This window comes from Hibiscus syriacus, unplaced genomic scaffold, assembly GCF_006381635.1.
Source record: "Hibiscus syriacus cultivar Baekdansim isolate YM2019G1 unplaced genomic scaffold, ASM638163v2 tig00113725_pilon, whole genome shotgun sequence".
Classification (NCBI taxonomy): domain Eukaryota; kingdom Viridiplantae; phylum Streptophyta; class Magnoliopsida; order Malvales; family Malvaceae; genus Hibiscus; species Hibiscus syriacus.
The window spans coordinates 10,456,528-10,468,848 of record NW_024063471.1 but is presented as its reverse complement, the minus strand read 5'-3'; positions in this window follow the sequence as shown (position 1 = coordinate 10,468,848).

Below are 12,321 nucleotides of genomic sequence, written 5' to 3'. Positions count from 1 at the left end.
TTTTAACAATGTTAATATTATCAATTATATATATAATTAACTTTTATGACATTGTTCTCTTTCTGTTAGAATCTTTAATTAATTTTATTCAATTAATTTAGTGATGATAATCACCAACTATAAGAATAAAATTAAAAAAAATATTTTTATTGCCAACATGAACTAAACCTAAGTCACTTGCATAAAATGCGAAGTATTCAATAATTAAGTTATACTAGTCAATTGAGTTAAATACATCATATTTTCTATTTAACTTATATAATGGTATAATCACAAAATATATGTTTTTCGATGATTATAAGATTTAAATACGAGAGACTTTAAATTAATGACCAACAACTTAGTCAATCAACTATAATGTGAATCTTTTTTATTAGATTAAACTTAATACTTACTTATAATATTATTAAATTAAAAGACTAATTTATGATATTTCATTATTGGATTGAAACATCATTTTGTCATTGTAGCAGGTGAAGGTTCAGGAAGTCCTTGCATAATTGGACTTAGATGATGCAATGAAAGAGTTTGATAAGAAGACATCGTCAAATTGGATGAACACAGGAAAACGTAAGGATCGTAAAGCTCGTTCTCAGATCCATTTACACTTATCAAATCAAATATTGCATGATGTGTTGAAACAAATCGCTTCTTTGCGGGCGAAATTGGAGCAACTATGCATGCATAAATCGTTGAGTAGCAAGTTGCACTAAAAGCAACATCTTTATTCACTCAAATTGATGGAAGGTTTGTCTCTTGAAGAGAAAATGACCGAATTCAAGGAAATTGTCTCTAATCTAGAGACTTTAGAAGTAAAGTATGACCAAGAAGACGTAGGACTGATCCTTCTATGCTGTTGCCCCATTTCTAATCTTTCATAGACAATATTGTATAGTCATGAAACACTTACTCTTGAAGAGGTGTACAATAGTTTGCACTCATTCGAAAAGATTAAACATCTTGTATCTTACTCCAATACCCATGCAGAGGGTCTTGTGGTGCATGGATTAACTATCTCAGACCATGAAAGAAAAAGCGAGCATTCTTCTAGTAATAAAGAAAGAGGTAGATCAAAATCTTTTAACTGAGATAAAACTTATCATTTTTGTAAAAGGAAAGGTCATGTTAAATTGGAGTGTTACAAGTTACAAAATAAAATTAAGATAGAAGATGAAGAGAAAAACTCTAGAAAATTTAGCGAGGCTGGTGTAATAGAGGATTACGATGACGAAGAACTCTTAGTTGAAGCTGATAACAACTCTATAACATGTGATAAGTGGATACTTAACTCTAGTAGCAGTTTTCATATTAGTCCTAATCATGTCTGGTTTGCGACATATAAAGTTGTATCTACAGGTGATGTATTTATGGGAAACAATGTCTCTTGAAAAGTCACGGGTATTAGTACAATTAAGATTAAGATGTTCGATGGGATTGTTTGAACACTTGGTACTATGAGACATGTTCTAGATTTGAAATCTAATTTGGTTAGGTACACTAAATTCAAAATGGTACAAATTCTCCAGTGAATGTGTGGCTATGAAGATTTACCAGGGCTCTCTTGTTGTGATGAAAGAACAGGGAAACATTTTCAAGTTTTATGTTCTACAAGGTTCAACAGTTTTATATAATTCAGTTGATGGTTTACCCCCGTATCAAATAACGTTGTTAAAAATAAAAGCGTCTTGACTAAATCTAGCAAAAGAAGACTTTTTATTGAATAAGATTTTAGTGGGAAGAGCAATTATGTGAAGGAAAAAAAAGAGTTCAATTTCGTGGGCACAACAAATTTGAAGATAAATTATCATTGATGACGGAGATCGTGTTGTGCATGATATTGCTCATGGTGATATATTTGTGAGAAAAATTGGACTTATGATAACCATGTCAAGGAAAAGGCTAAATTCAAGCTTAGAAAAATCTTGGATTCGGTTGGTATCATATTGAAAACATTTTGATGTTTCGATATAACAAATTAAGTTAAATGAATTTTAAGGTTTTACAAATGATTTTCTAAGTATATTCGATTTAATTACTCGAATATCAAATTATTACTCAAAGTCTTCAAGATCAATTTCAAACCTTACTAAATGTGTAAAATTGTGTTTTATACTTATTATATTTTTGAAACAATTTTCACAAAGTATTTTGAACCAAAATCAAACCTAAAATCAATTTTTCAAAGTGATGCACCGATGCACCAATCCATGTATTGATGCACCATGGAATAAATTGAACATCGAATGCATTTCATGCATCGATGCACATACCATGCATCGACACACTAAGGATTTTATGAAAACATCGAATGCATTTGATGCATCGATGCACCAGCCATGCATCGATGCACCAGCCATGCATCAATGCACTCTGGCTATTTTGAAACATCGAATGCACTTGATGCATCGATGCACTCTTAGTGCACCAATGCACTAAGGGTCCAACGGTCAAAATATTTGAATTTACACTTGGTGCACCGGTGCACCATGGATATACATCGATGCATTGACGCTCCCAACTGAATTTATTAATTATTTTCACACTTAAACGACTCTATTGACTCCACTAAGAATCCCCAACGTTCAGAATCAATTGAAGGAGTATTTAAACAAGTTCTAAAGTCATTGATCAATAACAAGAAAGAAAAAATCATAGAGAATCAAAGAGAAAGCATAAAACCTCAAGTTTGAGCATTTCAAGCCTATTTTTCATTTAATATTCATTTTGCTTTCAAGAACACTACTTGTACTCAATTTTATTCATTTTTGAGTGTTTTTTTCTTTGTTCTAGAATTGTGCAAACAATCTATCTTGTGAGGATTTCCTTGTAAGTTTGCAAATTTGTAATCTTCTCTTTGAGAAAGAGTGTTCTCAAGAATTGGGGTATATTCTTAAGGGAGTTGTAAGGTTATATCTTTGGACTCAAAAGAAAGAACAAATTAGTGAATTTGTTGGAAAATCCTTAGTGTGGATAGCTAAGGTAATGGACGTATACTTTGGTTGAGAAAGTCGAACCACTCTAAATCGTTGTCCAAATCTTTTCAATTTTCTGCAAAAGCTTCCACCAAATTTTTAATTACCAATTCACCCCCCTCTTGGCCGATTCCATCGATCGATTAACTCAACAATTGGTATCAGAGCCTCACTCATTTGAAGGTTTAACCACCTCTTGAGTCGATTCGGGAAGAGTTAGATCGATAAAGATGGCATCCACTTCCGGTTCATTCTCCATGGAAGAATCCAGACCAATTGACGTGCCTTCATACTTCAATGGAACAAATTATCGTCGTTAGAAGAGGTTTATGATGATATTTATCCAAGCATTTTGATATGGAATCTTGGATGATAATCAAGAAAGGGTATTCCTCTCCTACGAAAAAGGCAAAGAAGTGGAGTGATCAAGAACGGAAGAAAGCTCAACAAAACACAAAGGCTATGCACATATTATGATATGCAATTGATCCTAATATATATAAAGGAGTTTCTTCTTGTTCAAGTGCCAAGGTAATGTGGGATAAGCTTGAGGAGATCTATGGAGACAATGAAGAAGAAGAACCAATAAAGGTGATGTCTCTATTAGCTCTCACAGAGCCAAAGGTATCTTCTAACTCAAATAAATTAAATTCAAAATCTTTTAATGAGTTACCAGATGCTTATGATGAATTATTTTCGGATTTTGAGACCATGAACTCCAAATATAAGAATTTGATTTCTAAATTTATAGCTAAAAATGATCTTCTTTTGAAAGCTAAAACAGACTTGGAAAAACAAAATGAAATGTTGAAAAAGGAGTTAGAGCTTTCAAAACTAAAATCTGAAAACTTTGAAAAAGAAATTTTACAAATTAAACAAACTTCTTCTAGAAATGAAAATGGATTTTGAAAATCAAAATAAACTCTTGAAGAAGGATTTAGAGCTTTCAAAAATGAAATTTGAAAGTATTGAAAAAGAAAATTTTGATTTAAAAGTTAAGCTTGAATGCTTAAGAAAAGAAAAAGAGATCATTTTAAATAATTAATCTAGTTCAATAATGACAATATGTTCACATTGTCATTATCATGGTCATAAGGAACATACTTTTCCTTTAAAGAAAGGAAAAAGATTTAAAATTAGACATGTATGGGTTCCAAAAGGAACAAGGGGCATTGAAACTAACATTCACGGATCCAAAGCAATTTGGATACCAATCTCTTGTAGGTGTGTGGGAGCAATAGTGATGAAGATGATGATATTCAATATGCTCTAGCCACACATGAAAAAGGAATAGGTAACCTCTAAACGTAATGTATTTATTTTATTTGGTTGCTCATTTAGTTTATGCATGCATGAGGTTTTAAATGTTCTAAATAATTATGTGTTATCTTATGTATGTTGAAAGATATTGTATGATGAACATAGTAATTTTTGGTAATGTTTTATAAACTCTAGTTCTTTATATTAATTTTTGGTCAAAATTGTTTTTAAAATGTAATTGATACATATTTAACAATTGATATCGATTTTTCAATAACTTTGGTTTTACAAATTTTTGACCTTAAACTTTTTAAAGTTTATGCATAGATTTCAAATTTTCAATGATATCAACTTTTAATGCATAACATCTTTAAAAGTTGATGCATGTGCTTTTAATCTTGATAATCAACATTGCATAATGTTTTGTATGCGAATGGATTAAAGCATAATTCGATTAGATGAATTTGACAAAAGATACAATGTCTTATTTTTAAATTAAGTGTTTGCAAAATTGATTAACATTGCATCTATTTTGATTATGCTTTATGGTCATAGAATAGGAAACATTTACATGGTGTATTTAGACTCTATTGATATGACTAATTTATGCCTAATTTCTAAGAATGAGCATGATAGTTGGTTATGGCATAGGAGACTAGGACATATTAGTGTGAGTGTTTTGCAACGACTAGTTCAAGGAGACTTAGTAAGAGGGTTGACTAAACTAAAATTTGATAATGATAAAATATGTGATGCTTATGCTAAAGGAAAACAAAAACGAGTTTCTTTTAAATCCATTAATGACGTATCAATTAGTAGAGTATTACAATTGATCCATATAGATCTTTTTGGGCCAACTAGGACTACTAGCTTGGGTGGAAAACAATATGCATTTGTCTTGGTAGATGACTATTCTAGATATACTTGGGTTCTATATTTAAGTACTAAAGATGAAGCATTAGAAAAGTTCATAACGTTTTCAAAAGTAATCCAAAACGAAAAAGGTTACTCTATAACTAGTGTTAGGAGTGATCATGGAACTGAATTTGAAAATCTTGGATTTACTTATATTTGTAATTCAAATGGTATTAGCCATAATTTTTCAGCACCTAGAACCCCTCAACAAAATGGAGTTATTGAGAGAAAAAATCGAACTTTAGAAGAAATGGCTAGAACCATGCTTTGTGAAAACAATTTGCCAAAATATTTTTGGGCGGAAGCCACAAATATCGCTTGTTATGTTATTAATCGAGTAATGATTAAGCCTATTTTGAAGAAAACTCCATATGAACTGTTTACAAAATAAAAAGCCTAACATTAGCTATTTTCATCATTTTGGATGTAAATGTTTTGTTTTAAACAACGGTAAAGATAATCTTGACAAATTTGATGAAGGAATTTTTCTGGGTTATTCCTTAAATTCTAAAGCTTATCAAGTATTTAATAAAATAAATTTAGTTGTAGAAGAGTCTATACATGTTTTTGATGATAATCTCATTTCGAGGAAGGATTCTTGTGTGAATGATGATGTAGGCATTATAAATACAAATGAAGTTGGACATGACGTTGGAGAACCATCATCAAAGAAAGAAATGAAAGATGAGGAAACTCATGATCCCCTCGAGAATCCAACCATTGAAGAAAGGGAAGTCTCTTATCCAAGGGAATACAACTATATCAAGGATGGTAAGATTATAGGTGATCCATCCAAAAGGGTAATAACTCGATCCTCTCTTAGAAATATTTGTAATTATGTTGCATTTATTTCATGCATAAAGCCTAAGAATAATAAATAAGCTTTAAAAGATGAACATTGGATTTTGGCTATGCAAGAAGAGTTAAATCAATTTGAGAGGAGTAAAGTTTGGACATTTGTTGAAAGGCCTAGTAATAAATCTACTGTAGGTACTAGATGGGTATTTAGAAATAAGCTTGATGAGAGTGGTAACATAGTGAGAAACAAGGCTAGACTTGTTGCTCAAGGGTATACTCAAGAAGAGGGCATAGACTATGATGAAACATACGCTCCCGTAGCTATGATGGAAGCAATTAGAATGCTATTAGCATTTGCATGTTTTCATGAATTTAAATTATATCAAATGGATGTTAAAAGTGCATTTTTAAATGGTTTTATAAAGGAAGAAGTGTATGTGGAACAACCTCCTGGTTTTGAAGATATAAAATTTCCAAATCATGTTCTTAAATTGACAAAAGCGCTTTATGGCTTGGTATGAAAGATTGTCAAACTTTTTAATTGAAAAAGGTTTTTCTAAAGGGAAAGTTGACACTACATTGTTTTTAAAGCATAAAGGTAAAGATTTATTAGTAGTTCAAATTTATGTTGATGATATAATATTTTGTTCTACTAATGAGGTTCTTTGTCAAGAATTTTCTAAGCTAATACAAAGTGAATTCTAGATGAGCATGATGGGGGAGCTCTCATTTTTCTTGGGACTCCAAATCAAGCAAAGAAAATATGGTATCTTCATCAATCAAACTAAGTACGTCAAAGATATGCTCAAGAAGTTTGGATTGGAAAATGGGAAACCTCATGACACTCCAATGAGCTCATCAACAAAGCTTGACATAGATGAAGGAGGTAAATGTGTGGATGTTAAATTATATAGGTCAATGATTAGTTCTTTGCTTTATCTAACTGCAAGTAGACCAGACATTATGTTTAGTGTTTTCTTATGTGCTAGATTTCAATCATGTCCTAAGGAATCACATTTACTAGCTGTTAAGAGAATCTTTAGATACCTTAAGGACACTCCTTGTTTAGGACTTTGGTATCCTAGAGACTCTACCTTTAGCTTGCATGCCTTCTCTGATACGGATTATGGAGGTTGCAAATTAGATAGGAAAATCACCTCCGGAACTTGCCAATTCTTTGGAAATATGATGCTTTCTTGGTTTTCAAAGAAACAAAATTGTGTAGCATTATCTACCACTGAAGCAGAATACATTTTAGCTGGTAGTTGTTGTGCACAAGTTTTATGGATGAAACAACAACTTTTTGATTATGGAATTGAAGTAGGTACCATTCCTATCAAGTGTGACAATACTAGTACTATTTGTCTCACTAAAAATCACATCCAACACTCTAGAACTAAGCACATTGAAATAAGACATCACTTCATTAGAGACCATATCGCTAAGGAAGATGTAGTTCTAGAATTTGTTGATACTTTGCACCAATTAGCGGATATCTTTACAAAACCTTAAGACAAAGAAAGATTTTGGACACTTATGAGAGAATTAGGTTTAACTGACCTATCTTCACTTAGTGTTTAAAATAATTTTAGCACTTTAAGAATAAATGAAAAATGCTTATAATAATAATTTTTGATTGCATTCTTTGCTATTAGTTAAGGGGAATTTATGTTCTTTGGTAAAAAATAATTTTATGTTCAAATGTAGTTTATGGATTAATTTGATTGATTGAACATGATTAATTTTCAATATGTGAGTTGCCAATACCACTAGAGTTAATTAATTTAGCATTTTAGTGTTTAAAATGAATTTTTGACATTTTTTTGTTTAGTGCATCGATACACTTAACAGTGCATCGATGCATCCCTTTAAATGTGCATCGATAAACCATGAAGGTGCACTGATGCATGCCTTGAATGTGCATTGATGCACAAGGCCATGCATCGATGCATCAGTCGGGTTTTTGGATAAAAACCCTGATTTTCTTCATTCTCTCAAAAACTCTTCAAATCACTCCCTTGCGCTGTTCGTCCCTCTCTCTCCCTAAATCTCCATTTGCTCAAAATCAACAAAAATTTATCGGAATCCTCGAGCTTTTCATCTCTATATCCTGCTACTATCATTAAATAGTGCAACACAACATCTCATTCTCTTTAATCCGAAATTTTCAAGGTATTTTTGTGAAAACTTCTAGTTTATCATATTTTGATCTTAGGACTAGTCTTAATTAGTTCTAGGATGAACATTATATCGGGCATTGATTGTTTGATGATTACAAACTAGATTTTATAACTAATTTCATCAAAAAAACTCACAAATTTTCAATGAATTTTTGAATTTTTGAATTTTTGAAAATAAAAAAAATTGAAAATCTAAATTTAATTTTAAAATTTGACGTTTTTATTTAATTATGTTTTTTTCATGAAAATTATACATATTATGATTTTTCAAAAATTATTTTCAAATAGTTTTCAAAACCTTGCCCATTAGGATTCTATTTAGAGAACCTTGAAATATTGAGGACCCAATTGAGTTTTGGGATTGATTATTGCACATACATGTGTTTCAAATTACAGGTTTCATTCCTTATTCCGATACCTTAACCATGTCCAATCCTAAACGTCCTAGGACTTCATCGAGTCGTTCAACCCGACCTCCTAATCTCGTTCCTCCTCCACCTAATAGTCTTATAGGATCCTGTTTTAATATGCCTGAACTTCGTAAAGAGGACTTGTACTCTAGGTACATAAATTCTTTCCAATCCTATAGAATCCGGGAAGAGCGTATTCCTTCTCTTCAAGCCATGATAGATATTGACTTCGAATACCTTCCGATTCTTAAAACTTGGAAGTTTAATAAATTATTTCACCTCAAACCTATCATCTATCAAAAGTTAGTCCGCATCTTCTACTCCAATGCGGTATGCATTCAAAACCAAACTCAATGTGGGACTATAACCATTAGATCCTATCTTTTAGGCCAATATGTTAATATTGACCCTGAGACTATAGCTTTCCGTTTTGGGTTAGATGATGATGGGTTATATAAATGAGAATGAAAATGTGGAATATCTCCATGTTCCAAACTCTAGTGTTAGTACTCTATGATCTCATCACGATAGTTTTCTTCATTTGATGATCTCTTGGTGGGTTAGACAATCTGGAGGTAGGTACTCCACTCTTCGTACTAGGGATCTATGGTGGATGCACTGTTTATATTTAGTCAACTAGTGGACATCATAAACATTGTTCCTTCAAAACATGTCGAAACATTGATTTATGGATGTCTTCTTAGTAACATTTTTATCAAACTCGGTCTAAACGTCTCTCTCGACAATCCTATCCCTCTCCAAAATCAAATCAATCTCACCTCATTGAAGAAAGCAGATTGGAAACAAGACGAGGAAACCGATCTTTGGGTATTTCGACCCGGTAAGAAAAGTCCGGGAGCTAGTTCTTCACGAGCTGCTCCTAGCTCTTCTCGTGCTCCTCCTCCTCCGGCACCAGCTGCTGATGATGATCCCGAGTTTCAACAACTTATACAAGATATCGACGATCATGTACCAGACGATGAGCCTACACCGGAACCAGCACGATAAGAAGATCAAACGCCACCCTATTTTTGATCTTTCTTAGAGTCGTTTGATCTGAGGTTTTCCTCCATGGAGTCTCAGATTACTGAGTTTCAGCGGGAGATGCGTGAACGTATAGACGCTCTCACTCTTGAAGTTCGAGCTCATTATCCTCCTCCTCTCGATCCTCCGATGGAGTGAATTTGTTTTCTTGTTATGCTTTCTTGGTTTTCTAAAACTTGGATTGATTTTGATGTTTCTGGATTGTTTATTTTGGATCCTTAAATGTTTAAATTTGTTAGGAGTTATGATTTGGATGCTTGGCTGATTTAACTTATTATATATTTAGTTTGATTTTAACTTTATTATTTTGAGCTTAATGATTCTTAATTTTTGCATCATATTAGTTCATTGTGACCAATTATGTTATTTCACATTTGATTATGAATATTGATTATGAAACTAATGGCTAATCTCTCTTTTGATATTTGATCTTAGCAGCTTAAGCTATATATATATTTAATCAATTGGCTATGTTTTTCAAAACCTTGTTTAAATCAATTTTTAAGTCTTTTTGATTTAAAAAAAAAGGGGAGAAATGTTAAAGTGTTAAAATGTTTTAAAGGGGAGAAGTGTTAAAGTAAGGGGGAGTAATTTCAAACTTAATTTTTCAAAATTTATTTTCAAAGAAAATCTTAAAATTACACACATGTTATGTTATATCAAAAAGGGGGAGATTGTTGAAAACATTTTGATATTTTGATATAACAAATTAAGTTAAATGAATTTTAAGATTTTACAAATGATTTTCTAAGTATATTCGATTTAATTACTCGAATATCAAATTATTACTCTAAGTCTTCAAGATCAATTTCAAACCTTACTAAATGTGTAAAATTGTGTTTTATACTTAATATATTTTTGAAACAATTTTCACAAAGTATTTTGAACCAAAATCAAGCCTAAAATCAATTTTTCAAAGTGATGCACCGATGCACCAATCCATGCATCGATGCACCATGGAATAAAATTGAACATTGAATGCATTTCATGCATCGATGCACATACCATGCATCGATGCACTCTAGTTATTTTGAAACATTGAATGCACTTGATGCATCGATGCACTCTTAGTGCACCGATGTACTAAGGGTCCAACGGTCAAAATATTTGAATTTACACTTGATTCACCGATGCACCATGGATATGCATCGATGCACTGACACTCCCAACTGAATTTATTAATTGTTTTCACACTTAAACGACTCTATTAACTCCACTAAGCATCCCCAACGTTCAGAATCAATTGAAAGAGTATTTAAACAAGTTCTAAAGCCATTGATCAACAACAAGAAAGAAGAAATCATAGAGAATCAAAGAGAAAGCATCAAACCTCAAGTTTGAGCATTTCAAGCCTATTTTTCATTCAATATTCATTTTGCTTTCAAGAACACTACTTGTACTCAATTGTATTCATTTTTGAGTGTTCTTTTCTTTGTTCTAGAATTGTGCAAACAATCTACCTTGTGAGGATTTCCTTGTAAGTTTGCAAATTTGTAATATTCTCTTTGAGAAAGAGTGTTCTCAAGAATTGGGGTATATTCTTGAGGGAGTTGTAAGGTTATCTCTTTGGCCTCAAAAGAAATAACAAATTAGTGAATTTGTTGGAAAATCCTTAGTGTGGATAGCTAAGGTAGTGGACGTAGACTTTGGTTGAAAAAGTTGAACCACTCTAAATCGATGTGCAAATCTTTTCAATTTTCTACAAAAGCTTCCACCAAATTTTTAATTTCCAATTCACCCCCTCTTAGTCGATTCCGTCGATCGATTAACTCAACATATCCATTACTAAAGATTACCCCCTATGAGGTGTGTTGTGGAAGTGGTGGAGAACTTATTCGTTGAAGTGAATATTTTTTTAGTTTAGGTTTCTCATCGAATTTGGGTGTTTTATCTCGAAAACCTTTGCAGTTTCATAATTCACGCAAAGGTAGAGATTTGTTAGAGTTTGGCTCGAATTGAAAGTGACAGAAAATAATATTTAAATTTGAGAAAATAAGAATCCTAGTTTATTAAAAGAAGAGAACTTTATTAAAGTAGATTTATACTCTATTTAGTTTTCCTTTGTAATTAATTATCTATCTTTATAAATAGATACTAAGGGTAAGGGTTAGAAATCAAGTTTTTATGTCACCAAAATCCTCTTGTATTTTCTTCCTCATATTAGTGAAATTCTTCTCCTTTGCTCGTGGTTTTTCCCTTTTGGGTTTTCCACCTAGATATTGGTGTTATTTGTTTTTTTTTTCGATCGTGTTTATTTGTTTATCGATAATCGTTATGATGATATTATAAAAGTATATATATTTCATAAAGTTTGATAATTATAATAATAAGGAAAAAGGTATGAGAGGCCCTTATACTTTAAAAAAATCAATGTGACCCTTCAACTCATAAAACAAACCCAATGTGACCCTTTGACCAACCTGTTGTTGGTCGTTACGATGCTGATGTGGCAATTCATAGTGTTGACATAGCGATTCATGGTGCTGACGTGGTAGCCCGGTTGATGATATGGCAGATGACATGACAGATGAGCTAAATTAGTTTTTTTTTTGTTTTGTTCGAGGGCCAATTTGATTTTTTAAAAGTTCAAGGGCTTATTTAATTTTTTAAAAAAAAAATCATTTTAAATTTTAAATATTAAAATAATAAAATATTTAAAAAATTAAATATTAAAATACTAATAATAAAAAGTAAATAAATAAAATAAATAAATGTCTATGTTAAAAATATTCAAGCTATTAA